The sequence below is a fragment of the Mytilus californianus genome, unplaced genomic scaffold (assembly GCF_021869535.1).
Source record: "Mytilus californianus isolate M0D057914Y unplaced genomic scaffold, xbMytCali1.0.p SCAF_2, whole genome shotgun sequence".
Lineage (NCBI taxonomy): Eukaryota > Metazoa > Mollusca > Bivalvia > Mytilida > Mytilidae > Mytilus > Mytilus californianus.
Window position 1 is genome coordinate 124,154,603 of NW_026262668.1, and position 15,809 is coordinate 124,170,411.

The following is a 15,809-nucleotide window of genomic DNA, read 5'->3' on the forward strand; positions in this document are numbered from 1 at the left end:
CATAAATTCATGTATGAATGTAAACTGTATACATGTATTTTGTTTGAGGGCCTCAATGAAAATTAGACTAATTCTAATTCAGTTACCCTCTTTAAATAAAGAACTTATTATTATTATTATTATTATTATTATTATTATTATTATTATTATTATTACAAAAATACTTGAAGACTCCATCTGTACACAAACTTTTTAATAAGCAACACTTCATCGCTTGGTAGATTCTAGTGAAAGCTCACGCTTTTAAACTGCACCTCTGAATAAAAACACGAAGGAATATTATTCGGGATAAACAAATTCAATAGAGTGAAAGTCAGAAATTTACATTAGTGTAAACATATCTTATTAATTAAATTCAAATTAAATAATATACACAATTTGGCATTTACATATAAAATACAATTGAACAATTAATATGATCCGGAAACAAGCTGTTAACTTATATTAATCCGTTTCCTAATACAAAAAAGAACATTTCATATGTGTAATACTCTAGAAGTAGAATATATAAAATTAAATATTGTTACACTATATGGAAAACCCAAGAAGAAGAAAAAAATCAGATATATCAGAAGTGCTAGTTTCATTGAAAGGACACATGTATATTTAGATACATGTATTTTTAGATATAAATATGCACTGTAGACCTGTTGAACAAGATGTTTGTAATATGACAAATCTTTTGCTACTGAGTATGAATGTTTGAACAGCCAAGAATGTTTCGATGTTTTGTTCATAGTTGAGTTCCGTTGAACTGTATAGCAAAATTTCGTTTGACAAGAAATGTTTGATTCTCAGATGTTATAAAAATGCTCTTCACGCATGATGGGAAATCGGGGGACAGTGCAACAAGTAATGCGCTGTGGTTTCTATAGCACACATAAACAAAGTGGTGAGACCACTATATTTTTTATAAAAAGATGCTGATTTAGAAAACTGCATTGCATGCGAAGTCTTGAGTGATAAATTTGACCTAATCGCCTACCAATGTAATATTGATATGGGGTTTAGTCATAGACATATATACACATATATGTCTCTGGTTTAGTTACCCGAGACTGGACACAACTCCTGAAAGCTCCCACTGAAGTACTTTATTCGGCACTCTCAGGGAGGATATTCCATGAACGTATACAGTTGCAGGTAATAATAATTCGAATAAAGGGCTGTTCTTGTTCGAACAGGCGGAATTAGTGACGAATTTCGCATATTATTCTGGAACTAAGTTCGATAAATATTCCGGTGTTATATGTTTTTTTTATCTTGTAGTAATAAATTAATGTATGGGCCTCCCTTCGATCTTTAAGCTTTTCCCAACCTGTTTCGAGATATAATCTCTCTAATAAACCAGCCTAGTATCCCCAGTTACGATCCTGGCAGCCTCTGTTTGTACTTATCAATCTAAAGATTTGTGTTGTCCCAGATAACATCAGCATATTCTAATGATGGTCTTAGGTATGTTGTCTCGAGTGTTCGTCTGTCTAGGATGAACTTAAACTTTCGTAGAACATTTAGTCGTTTGTAAGCCTTTTCGGATATAGCATATGTTTGTGCCATGTGCCATCATTTGAAATACGTAATCCAAGGTGTTTGTGGGAGTATACCTCAGTTACAGAAAGTTTTGGATGGTCTCGGTTTTCTGAGGGTTAAAGGTCACCAGCCAATTTGAAGACCATCTATGGATGTTTGCGAGATCACTATTGATCACATTGAAGTTGTTTGCCGATTCTCTGGGGTCATTCGCCATCAAATATTAACTAGTATAATTAGTAAACAACTTAATAGTGGACTGTGTATCAGATATTATATAATTGATAACTATAAAAAATTACAAGGACTGACCCCTGGGGTACTCCAACCTTTATATTGCCCTACCCAGAGGATACATTATGTATAACGAACCATTGCTTTCTATCGGAAAGGTAATTGTTTACCCATGCCAAAATAGAACCATTTATGCCAATAGCTTCCAATTTTCTCAACAACCCCTTATGCTAAATTCTGTCACTCGCAAAAAAATACTCTAATTTCTTTCCTGTCATCTAATGCCTTCCCAAACTCATTTGTAATATTGAGCATTATGATTGAGTACCCTTGTGTGAAACCTGATTGGTTGGTGAAATAATCTGGTTTATAGGTCTTTTCACCACCGAACACTGAAACTGTTTTTTTTCCCAATTTTTTGTTATAAATTTGACCCAGCTGTAATATTTAGTAAATCAATCTACAAATAATAAGAAGGTAGGTAGCTTCCTGAAAATTTCCGGTGCCTCGATCATCGACTTCTGGGTGAAAAGCATATTATTACTCTTTTTGGTGATAGCTCTGTCATTAAACGATCTTTGACCAATCGCTATTACTTAGAGGTCAGAATATATGATAATAAAATAAATTTTAAAATAAGATATTTTCCGTGCTGGTTCTTTGATCTGGATTTGACGGTAATTGCATCGTACGATTATTTGACGACCGGGCAAAAAATATAGTACAAATAAATGCTTTTGACTGTATTTTAGGGGTGTATTAAAATGAAATTTTATAGTTAATGTCACTCAACTAATTATTTCTATAGTAGTGATATCTTTATTTTCAAATTAACTGGGATATTTGAGAAATATAAGCACTCACTGAAACTTCGAAAGGATTATTGAGAGATGGGACATCGTCAATACTAGTATATGTTAAAGAAAGTTGTTTGCAGTACTGATTTTTATTGTACGTTCTTGTGTGTATGTTTTGTCGTTTCAATCATCTATAGTTTAAAATGGTGAGGGCTTGGATCTGAAAAAAAAAATCAGTTTAACTAGCCACATGTTCTTATGGTTGCCCCAAGTCAGGAACCTCTTCAGTGGTTGTCTATTGTCATATCTTAATGTGCTTTATTTTATTTTATTTTGTCGTCTGAATAAGTTGTTAATGGCAGATTTGATAGTCTCTGGTAAATTTATTCACAATCTTTAATGGCTCGTGGTGAGTTGGACCAGAGACATATATACACATGTGTATATATGTCTCTGGTTGGACATACTGCCGCACAGACACATGCATATAGTTAAAAACTTATATTGACCTTTAGATGATTTTTGTGTTGTAGGGTAGCAGTCTCTCTAGGTTGGTTTTAATCTTAAATATACAGTATGGCTTCGGAATATACAAATATTGTCAAACTTTGGACGAATGGGAACCAGACTACAGTCTCGTTGACGTATACCCTACATGTCGGGTCTTTTGTTCATACGTAAAGGGAAATTCAATGGAAAATACAGTCATCTTTGCTAAATGTATCTTTTTATCTATTTATCAATGATTATCTGTAATGAAATTTCGTTAAGTGTTTGATTTTATCTTTCCATAAGGTGTTTCGGACGACGTTTCCTCCGAGGGGTATGGACTATAACAACAGGTGAAATGTCATTGTACTAAAACGTGAATGTATCAACATTAAATGATTTAGACATACCTCAAACTTCGGAATATCCCCTTAATGTAAGATTTTAAAACAAGATAAACACCTTACATTAACCTTCGATATGACTCAAGTACAATCTACTTCAGGCAATTTAGAGTTGACCTCATGAGGATTTTGCTGTTCTGTATTGTTCAATTCAATAGTTTTTCCCTTAAGTTTCCCAAGTCTTTAGCCTTCAAGACCTTCATCTCCTTCTAATACAATGAACAGTATACAGTATTTGTTTATGAATCTTTTAACTGACTTAATGTTTTTCATTGCCTCTTTGATATTTTGTCTCTCCTTTTTCTTAAAGTCTGTAACAGAGAAACGAGAGCGTTTAAGTTATAACATTAATTGCTCGTTTACATTAATGTGTATGTTATCAGAAAAGCTAATGGTTGATGATATAGTCATTCCATCTAAATGTGTAGGTCTTCGATCTAAACGTGTAGGTCCTCGATCTAAACGTGTCGACCTTCCATCTCCACGTGTAGGTCTTCCATCTATACTATAGTAGTTCTTCCATCTAAACGAGTAGGTCTTCAATCTAAACATGTAGGTCTTCCATCTATGTAGGTCTTCAATCTAAACGTGTAGGCCAGATTCCATCTATGTAGATCTTCGTTCTAACGTGGAGGTCTTCCATCTAGATGTGTAACTCTTTCATTAAAAACTAATAAAATGGTATTTAAGATATAAACAAAATAGACAGTAACTGGAAAAAAAATATTTTGGATAGGTAGAATTTTAACTGCCACCGGGAAAAAGGATCTTTTGGATGCGGGTAGAATTTAAACTGCCACTGGAAAAAGGGTATTTTGGATAGGGATAAATGTTGCTTTGTAACAGGTCACATACAGACCCATAAAATGTGTTGTTACAAGGGTTATTTAACGTTTAGAGAGTTTGGCACTGTCTCTGCATGAAGCATCGGATTTACGTCCCTATTCCGACTGGACGTGGCTGCGTTTTATACATACCACATGTAAAGCTAAACGAACGATTTCTTTATAAATGTAAGGATATGTGCCATGATTGCCAATGACACAACTATTCACAAAAGTACAAGGATGTTTGGTGTATATAGGTGTGCCAGACAACAGACGTCTATGGTTCCTTATTTCGATACTCAGTTAATCTTTACGGTTGCCAAACACCTTTGTAATTTACTAATTTGATTGGTTGTAAAAAAATCATTCTTAAAAACACACAACCATTAAATGTATTCCTAAATTTGAAACACAATATTAGTATTTTTTAGAATAAAACTATATGGATAGTTTTTCATTGTTTACTCACTTTGTGTCAATCGACCGACCTTTCGGTCATCATTTGTAAAGGTTGTACTGTTACGTCAAATTTTTGAACAAACTACAAGGCCATTTTACACCAAGCATGATCAGGCCGTTGTTTTTCTCATTTTAATTGTTGTACATTTTGTTATGTCCGGCATTTTAAAATAAAAGTTGTGCAGTTAAACTGATATAGTTTCCAAATAATCTTCGATAAAACTTTGAATACTTTAGTTTTTTTTCAGTTGTGTGTGTGTTTGTGTGTTTATTGTTTGTTGTTTTTTTCATTGAAAACGCACTGAACCAAAATTTTAGTTGAGTCTGCTATTTAATGACTTTTTGAAAGTAAGACTGATGGTGAAATAACTTCCTTTGTTAGGGAAATATATTTTGGTTCGGCCTGTTGCTCTAATTGAATTTTACCTACCCCCCCCCCCCCCTCCCCAAAAAAAAGTATGCGTAGGATGAGAATATTTTAGGAAATTATGTGAAAATCTTGAATGACTAATCGGCAATAAAATGACCAGACAATGTAAACATGGAACTAAGATGTGCTAGTAGGGCATCAATTTTGTTTCGCGATTAAAAATGAATATGAATTCAGCATTCAAGCAAACTATTCATTCTAAAAACAGAGATAACAAAGAAATGTCAATAAGCCCTTAGGATGAAATGACCATGACATTGTCATTTGTGAAATAAATTTTGCTATACCAAAATTAAAACAACACCCACATAATGCTCTTATAAAAAAAAAACGCAGAATTGGAGAACGAAAGATCTCATGATTATTTAAAAGTAAACAAGACAAATATGACTATGGATGATCTATAGACCACCTTTAAAACCAAAACAATAGAAACCATCAACAAATATATACCAACTAAAGAAATTAGGAAAAATCAAAATTACCATGGGTAAATCAAGACCTAAAAAAATTAATCAAAAAGAAAAACAAACTTTACAAAAAGAAAAATCATGCATGACTCATCATACAACAATAAATACAAAGAGATAAAGACCAAACTTCAAAAAGAGAAATGAGAACAGCATACTGGGCATACATTGAAAATATAATCTTTGACATCGACATAAAAGAACCAGACCAGCAATGTTTCAACAAGCAACCCAAGAAGTTACATCCATACAAACCCCTCTGATAAAGCCAACATCCTAAACAAGCAATTTTAATCTGCTTTCAAATCAGAAATAAATACAGAAAAACCAACAAATAATAAAAACATCAACAAAGCTACAGGACCAGATACTATTGCTGGCAAAATACTGAAGGAAAACATCGAAATCAACTCAGATATACTTACTATGATTTTCAGCAAATCTCTAAAAACATGCAAAGTACCATCAGACAGGAATTATGCTAACGTTGCACCAGTATTTAAAAGTGGAGACAATCATCATCCTGGTAATTATAGATCAATATCACTTACCTGCATCTCATATAAGTTACTAGAACATATACTAGCTAGTAACATGATGAAACACCTTGAAATAAATTAAATACTATATGAATTGCAACACGGATTCAGAGTTAAAAGATCGTGCGAATCACAAGTAAAATCTCCTGTACACCAACTAGCTTTAGAATAATGATAAAAACATACAAACTGATCTAGTAATCATGGATTTTGCCAAAGCATTTGATAAAGTGCCACACACACGCTTACTTTACAAATTGAAACACTCAGGCAACTCAATGGATTAAATCATTCCTCTCCAACAGAACTCAAACAGTCCTTCTAGAAAATACAACATCTGAAATAATTCCAGTAACATCAGGCGTTCCTCAGGGCACTATACTAGGACAAATACTCTTTCTTATTTATAAAAACGACTTACCTGACTACCTACAAAACACAGCCAAATAAGACTCTTGCAGACGACATCATATTTACAAGCCTATAACCTGCCAAAACAATTGTATTAAGCTTCAAGAAGATATCGAAGCAGCTATAAATGATGGGAGGGAGACTGGCTCATGTCATTCCATCCGGATAAATGTAACATCCTTAGAGACTCAACAAAGAAAAAACAAATCCATTTTATTACAATATGCATGGTCATATCCTAGAACAAGTCCAATCACAAAATATCTAGGCATTACACTTTCTTACAAACATATACAACAATCAGCAGCAAAAGCAAATCAATCCTTATCATATATCAGACGAAGTCTAAAATTTAACTCAAAATGAGTAAAGAAAAGAGATTATCAAACTATACGGTAAGACCAAAATTAGATTATTGCTGCACAATATATATGAAAATGGTGGGGTAACAGAACCCAAGCGGCACCCCTATCAATTAAGTATTGAAGTCCCCCCCCCCTCCCAGGCACTCACTCATGAAGTCCTCCTTAAAACATTCTCTTACCTAAACTAAATGTGCCAATTGTTTTGATCTGAATTTGAAATAAAATATATATAAAAATTTTTAAAATATGTTAATACAAATTGTAAATTTCATAAATAAAAGAAAAATTGTAATTAAGTTTATAGCAACCTCACACAGGCATAAACAATATTATGGTTTTCCGTATCTAAAGAAGAAGGAGGCTTTGAATACGATGCCAAGCTAACAATAATTGTAATTTGAAATAAAGCTGCTACACATATTTTTTTTTATAAAAAAATTGAACAAATTTAGATTTTACACAACAGAAAGGCTATTTCTATGTTATTTCAAAGAATTAATTCAAATAATCATCCGTGAGAATATGAAATTTTAGTCGAAAGCTCCTTGAAGAGTAACGTTAACTGGTACCAAGGATTTGTATAGTGAATATATACAAATCCTTGCTGGTAGAACAGTGACAGACAAACTGTACGTAATCCGCATGTCACTATTTATCTTTAAACGTTAGTATCACCAGAGACATATAATACATATTATATGTCTCTGGTATCACTATTATACATGTTTACAAACATTCAACTAACTGTAATACCTGTGAGAATTATAATTATGTAGAAATTAGACTAACAACTGAAATGTTGCCAGTAAAACTTTTCAATTACCATTATACTTGACAATTTTTAAACCGTTTAAGAAATAATAATTTAAATAATGTTGTGTGAAAATAATAATTGGACATTGATGAATCCAGGATCTGAAAGGTTATATTGAACTTTATAACCAAAGTTTCATCTTATTTCTTTGCTTCTAATTTGTATAAAAACACTGAAAGGGCAGTAATTCATGTTAGTAAAACATTCTCTACCGGAAATGGCGGGAAATTATTCTGGGGTGAGAACATTGTTTACAAGAACGAAGACCCTCATGCACATGATGATGATGGTGTCTGTATCGTTTAAATGTGCTTTAATATTTAATGAAATTTTTCATATATATAACCAGAGACGTATATATGTCTCTGATATAACAAGTCTAAAAGGGTACATCACCAAAAAATAATAAAATCATGAACAAATGTTAGATATGATAGAGAAAGATGTTCATGTTTTATGTATGTGTATATAGAAGCGATGGACCAGCCTAAACGTGTACGATGGCTTATGTAAATATCTGTGATAGGTGTCACATACCCCAGAAGAGGTTTTTTATTATCTCTTTCTAAGCTTTAAAAGTTTTACCTTTTAAATCAACTGAAGATTTTTAAACGTATTTATAAGGGATTTTACGCCGATCTGGAGTATTGGTGGTTCTCCTGATATATGAGGGAGTTACAGAATAGGTAACAGGTAACAGGTATCATGATTTTATTATTTTTTGGTGATGTTGTACCCTTTTAGACTTGTTATATATTATTTTTTGTAGTGTACTGTATCATAATTATATGATCCATCGCCTGGTAATATTTATCGTTAGCTATTAGTCAGTCATTTAATATATATATTATATATATACAAGTCTAAATTGAAAACAATATTCAAGCCTATGATTGCGTTGGATAAAAACCGCAATTTTTATACGTGTACATGCAAAACAAATTCCTTGTTAGAGGGGTCTAAATACAGCACAAACAACATTTTCCAAAAGACCAAAAAAGTGAAAAAGTATATTTTAACAAAACGCATTTGACTAACAGGTCGAAAAACAAATGTTCTTAAACCGACTGCCATTGGCGATTGCCAAATAAACGGATCACCAGATGTAACAAAATAGATCTTATCATTAATTTATTACCAAACAGAAAACAATAAACTTGCGGAAAAGATGGTATACCGCAAACATGAGGTGCAAAAATTTGTACACCATATCAATTTAGGATAGACTCTTGAATTTTGAAAGAGTCAAAATAGGATGAATGGATCATATAAAATTGAAGGCAAATATAATACAAGCCCAAACGAAAAAATATAAACAAGTCTAAATATATATATATATATATACGCACATATTACAAGTTAAAAAAGGAATATAAACCTGAGACTTATACAAAGTTGAATATCTCAAAACAATATATTAGACAGTTATGTAAATTAAGAATTTCTAATCACAATTTACACATTGAAAAAGGCAGATATAATAATATGCCTTTGGATCAAAGAATATGTAAACATTGTATTGATAACAAAATTGAAGATGAGTTTCATTTTATATGTGAATGTAACCTCTATCAAGACGAGAGGAAAAAGTTTAATGATGACATTGTTAATATTATACCGTGTTTTTGTAATTTAGATAATTTTGATAAATTGATATTTAATGAACTGTTCGGAGACTGATGTTCTCAACAGATTTCTTTTATATATAGACAAATGTATTTTGATTAGAAATTCATCAGTGGGAATAATTGCATAATATTGAAGTGGTTGTTTTGTCTATTGTTTGTTATAAGTGTCACAATTGTTGTCTCTTTATGTTTTATTTTTGTTTTGTTTTTCTATGTTTTCATGTATTTCAGCGATGATCCTTTTGTACTGGATTTTATACTGAATAAAATTAGTTAGTTAGTTAGTTAGTTAGTTAGTTAGTTAGTTAGTTAGTTAGTTAGTTAGTTAGTTATATATATATAAACAAGTCTAAATTGAAAACAACGTTCAAACCTGTGATTGCGTTGGATAAAAACCGCAATTTTTATACTTGTGCATGCAAAACAAATTTCTTGGTAGAGGGGTCTAAATACAGCACAAACAACATTTTCTAAAAGACCAAACAAGTGAAAAAGTATACTAGTATTTAAACAAAATGCATTTCACTAATAGGTCGAACAACGGATGTTCTTAAACCCTGCTGACTGCCATTGGCGGTTGCCAACTAAACGGATCACAAGATGTAACAAAATGGATCTATATTATTAATTTAATACCAAACAGAAAACAATAAACTTGCGGAAAAGATGGTATATCGCAAACATGAGGTGCAAAAATTTGTACACTATATTAATACAATTAATGTCTCTTCAGTGATGTTAGGAATCGAAACGGTATTTGGAAGGCCATATAATTTACCTTAATTTAGGATAGACTCTTGAATTTTGAAGAGTCGAAATAGGATGAATGGATCATATAAACCCGAAGGCAAATATAATACAAGCCCAAATGAAAAAATATAAATAAGTCTAAATTGAAAACAATGTTCAATATATATTCTCTGTAACTATGTAATTTGTAGTTAATGAGAAATAAATTTCATTCATTCATTCATCTGTTCATTCATGATTTCAGGTTTATAAAGCAACATTGCTATGTAATTTATACATGAAAGACTATAAATCTTTTTGACAATAATTTCTCTTCTCAAACATCAGAAATATTTTTTTTCTCCTCAGTGTTTTCATTGGTTAGAAAACCCAAATCGTGATTAATCATGTAAAATATTAATACATAAACTTAACTGATAACAACATGTTACGTAACAGTTATTACTATGATTACAATTTAAAAAGCCTCCACAAAATTAAGGTAATGAACCAGCTGCCTCATGCATTTTCATAGGAAAATATGAAAGTAAACTATAATTCATTTTCATACAATCTGGGAATAGTATTTTCCCATGCAGTATTTGAATTGAATAAATGATAACATTAAAAAAAAAAAAATTTGTGGAATTTAAAACAAATAATTTTATTATAAAACTTCAACAAATTATGAAGTTGTGATTTCCAAAAAGTTTTTTTTTAAGGTAAATTTAAAATGGGGAAATTAAGTTCTTAAATGAAATATTATACTATCAACGAACTGGACAGAAAACAACTGTCATAAACATTAGACTATATCAACCAACTGGATAGAAAAACAACTGTCATAAACATAAGACAATATCAACCAACTGGATAGAAAACAAATGTCATAAACATTCGGCTATATCAACCAACTGGATAGAAAAACAACTGTCATAAACATTAGACTCTATCAACCAACTGGATAGAAAAACAACTGTCATAAACATTAGACTCTATCAAAACAACTGTCATAAACATTATCTAGACTATATCAACCAACTGGATAGAAAACAACTGTCATAAACATTAGACTCTATCAACCAACTGGATAGAAAACAACTGTCATAAACATTAGACTCTATCAACCAACTTAGAAGAAAACAACTGTCATAAACATTAGACTCTATCAACCAACTTAATAGAAAAACAACTGTCATAAACATTAGACTCTATCAACCAACTGGATAGAAAACAACTGTCATAAACATTAATCTCTATCAACCAACTGGATAGAAAACAACTGTCATAAACATTAGACTCTATCAACCAACTGTCATAAACATTAGACTCTATCAACCAACTTAGAAGAAAACAACTGTCATAAACATTAGACTCTATCAACCAACTTAATAGAAAACAACTGTCATAAACATTAGACTCTATCAACCAACTGGATAGAAAAACAACTGTCAAAAAACATTAGACTGTATCAACTTACTGGATAGAAAACAACTGTCATAAACATTAGGCTATATCAACCATTTGGATAGAAAACAACTGCCATAAACATTAGACTATATCAAACAACTGGATAGAAAAACGACTGTCATAAACATTAGACTATATAAACCAACTGGATAGAAAACAACTGTCATAAACATTAGACTATATCAACCAACTGGATAGAAAACAACTGTCATAAATATTAGACTATATCAACCAACTGGATAGAAAACAACTGTCATTAACATTAGACTCTATCAACCAACTGGATAGAAAACAACTGTCATAAACATAGGATTCTATCAACCAACTGGATAGAAAACAACTGTCATAAACATTAGACTATATCAACCAACTGGATAGAAAACAACTGTCATTAACATTAGACTCTATCAACCAACTGGATAGTAAACAACTGTCATAAACATAAGCCTATATCAACCATCTGGATAGAAAACAACTGTCATAAACATTAGACTATATCAACCAACTGGATAGAAAACAACTGTCATAAACATTAGACTATATCAACCAACTGGATAGAAAAACAACTGTCATAAACATAAGACTACACTCTAAAAATTGTGTTTAGAGCCTAAACACTTTCCTAAACACATTTATGAAACCGATTTTTGACATGTTTTAAATCTAAACATGTTTAATATTTAATGTGCTAACAGCCTAAATGTGTCAAGCTATACAGTGCTTAGACTGTAAACATGTTTAGCTGTAAAGCGTTTAGACTAGAAACATGTTTAGCTAAAAAGTGCTTAGACTGTAAACATGTTTAGCTGTAAAGCGTTTAGACTAGAAACATGTTTAGCTAAAAAGTGCTTAGACTGTAAACATGTTTAGCTGTAAACCGTTTAGACTAGAAACATGTTTAGCTAAAAAGTGCTTAGACTGTAAACATGTTTAGCTGTGAAGTGTTTTATCTGGAAACATGTTTAGCTGTGAAGTGTTTTGTCTGGAAACACGTTTAGCTGTGAAGTGTTTTGAATGTAAACATGTTTAGACCATAAAGGGTCGTGAAGAAACATGTTTCTCATTTTAGTGTGAGAAGCCGTTACTTCATTAGGCCCCAATTAAACTAATATTCCGGAAGACTAGACTGTAAAACGTATGATAGCTCTCAATAAAACAGGTTTTCATACCATCACAAAAAGGAGCCAATGCATCAAACTAAGAAACTGGAATTTCCATATCAAATTGAATGTGACCAATACCTTTTCAATCTCAATGAGTTTTTACTTTAATTCAATTCACGCCATTCGACTACTGCATTTTGTCTTCATTTCAAATATTCGTAAAATAGTCTAGAACTTTTTGAAATGAAATAATCATTATACTAAATCTAGCTTTAAAACACAATTACAACATATAAAACAAATGAATTTATGTTATCATTTATTTCCAGTTAATCATTGAACACAATCAAACATAAACTCATAAATTCATAACAAAGTACATGTTCATAATATTGACCAGTCCTACTTCTATTTGTACCCCATCCCTACAACAAAACAATTTGAAAATGTCCTGTTTTCATTTTACAAGCCAATCAGAGCTTCTCCTTTCTTAGTACCCAACTGCTGGTCACTGGCCTGAAATATAGAAAAAAATGATAAGCAACTAAGCAGAATTAATCAAAAAATATAAGTATACGAACTACAACACCAAAAAGTAAAAGCATGATTAAAGATCCAGATAACAACGTTAAGACCAATGTGGTATACAAGCATACATTTACTGATGAATCAATTGATATTTTTTAATATAAAACTTGTTTTCATGCTTAATATTATTTATTTGATCAAATATATATTGGTATTTTTAAAATCAAATACACTTCTGATTCTTACCTAGCAACATATTTGCTACTGTTCTTTATCTCCTCTTTTAGCATGTCAAGACAGATGATGATTTCCTATGCACTTCTCTCATCTAGAATAAAACAATACATATCAATAAAATTATAAGAATAGCACAACCGCTTCTAACTATTGAAATAAACAAGCATCTTAATATTTATTTTGAGGAAATGTTGATTGTGCATCTCGGAAGTGCTTACGAAAACAATGAACTCGATATGACGCTGGATTTGCGAATGATGCACCTCATTCTTATAAGACTCGGCAGATTCCGCTACCCTTCATGTTCCATTGTAATCTGCAGAGGAGTACCGAACGAAAATTATCCTCACAAACTCCTTTCCAAGAACATATATGAATTAAAAAATAAGTGCAAACTTGCATGATTGTAACTTGCTTAACATTAAACAACTCTTAACATCTTTAAACAAGATAGTTTGGACACTTAATGCTCTTACAAGCACTTGCTTCGTGAGATGATACCCCCTTTTTTCTCCTGCATTGACTATACGGTAGTGTACTTGTAAATAATGCTTATAACTGTCAATAATCATTTAAAATTGGCAGTACAAAATAAAAGACAGTATAATCATAACTCCTTACCTTTCTGAAACAGTCAAGTTACGGTCAGTTATGGTCAGAAGTAAACAGCGTGGCCTTTGACTTCGGGTTCTTTGTTTCTTCTTCCCGCTCAAAAATTAGCACGTGATATGAATGCCGTCTTTGGCCTAAATGTGTTGTAATTCTAAACGTGTTTAGGAAAGTGTCTAAATATTGAAAGTGTTTAGATTTTAAACACGTTTAGCTTCATATACTTGACGAAGTAGCTAAACATGTTTAGCACAGCAACATGTTTAATGCAAAGTGCTGAGAGCCAAAACATGTTTATTGCGAAGTGCTGAGAGCCAAAACATGTTTATTTTGTTATGTTTAGAAATTAAACACTTTCCTAAGCACATAAGTCTTGCAACACGTTTAAATTCTAAGCACAATTTTTACAGTGTATATCAAACAACTGGATAGAAAACAACTGTCATAAACATTAGACTCTATCAACCAACTGGATAGAAAACAACTGTCATAAACATTAGACTATATCAACCAACTGGATAGAAAACCACTGTTATAAACATTAGACTCTATCAACCAACTGGATAGAAAACAACTGTCATAAACATTAGACTATATCAACCAACTGAATAGAAAACAACTGTGATAAACATTAGACTCTATCAACCAACTTAATAGAAAAACAACTGTGATAAACATTAGACTCTATCAACCAGCTGGATAGAAAACAACTGTGATAAACATTAGACTATATCAACCAACTTGATAGAAAACAACTGTGATAAACATTAGACTATATCAACCAACTGGATAGAAAACAAATGTCATAAACATTAGACAATATCAACCAACTGGATAGAAAACAACTGTCATAAACATTAACCTCTATCAACCAACTGGATAGAAAACAACTGTCATTAACATTAGACAATATCAACCAACTGGATAGAAAACAACTGTCATAAACATTAGACAATATCAACCAACTGGTTAAAAACAACTGTCATAAACATTAGACAACATCAACCAACTGGATAGAAAACAACTGTCATAAACATTAGACAATATCAACCAACTGGATAGAAAACAACTGTCATAAACATAAGACTCTATCAACCAACTGGATAGAAAACAACTGTCATAAACATTAGACAATATCAACCAACTGGATAGAAAACAACTGTCATAAACATTAGACAATATCAACCAACTGGATAGAAAAACAACTGTCATAAACTTTAGACAATATCAACCAACTGGATAGAAAACAACTGTCATAAACATAAGACAATATCAACCAACTGGATAGAAAACAACTGTCATAAACATAAGACTCTATCAACCAACTGGATAGAAAACAACTGTCATAAACATAAGACTCTATCAACCAACTGGATAGAAAAAAACTGTCATTAACATTAGACATTATCAACCAACTGGATAGAAAACAACTGTCATAAACATTAGACTCTATCAACCAACTGGATAGAAAACAACTGTCATAAACATTAGACTCTATCAACCAACTGGATAGAAAACAAATGTCATAAACATTAGACATTATCAACCAACTGGATAGAAAACAACTGTCATAAACATTAGACTCTATCAACCAACTGGATAGAAAACAACTGTCATAAACATTAGACTCTATCAACCAACTGGATAGAAAACAACTGTCATAAACATTAGACTCTATCAACCAACTGGATAGAAAACAAATGTCATAAACATTAGACATTATCAACCAACTGGAT

The 15,809-nt window shown here is 31.6% G+C and overlaps 1 long non-coding RNA gene across 1 annotated transcript; it reads right to left on the reverse strand.

The window, feature by feature from the left end:
• Window positions 1-12,882: 12,882 nt before the first annotated feature.
• On the reverse strand, window positions 12,883-14,482 carry LOC127730900 (uncharacterized). Its single transcript, XR_007995362.1, has 3 exons — window positions 14,086-14,482; window positions 13,474-13,555; window positions 12,883-13,215 (listed from the first exon to the last, which is right to left on the reverse strand). It is a non-coding gene; the product is annotated as an uncharacterized LOC127730900 (long non-coding RNA).
• Window positions 14,483-15,809: the final 1,327 nt, after the last annotated feature.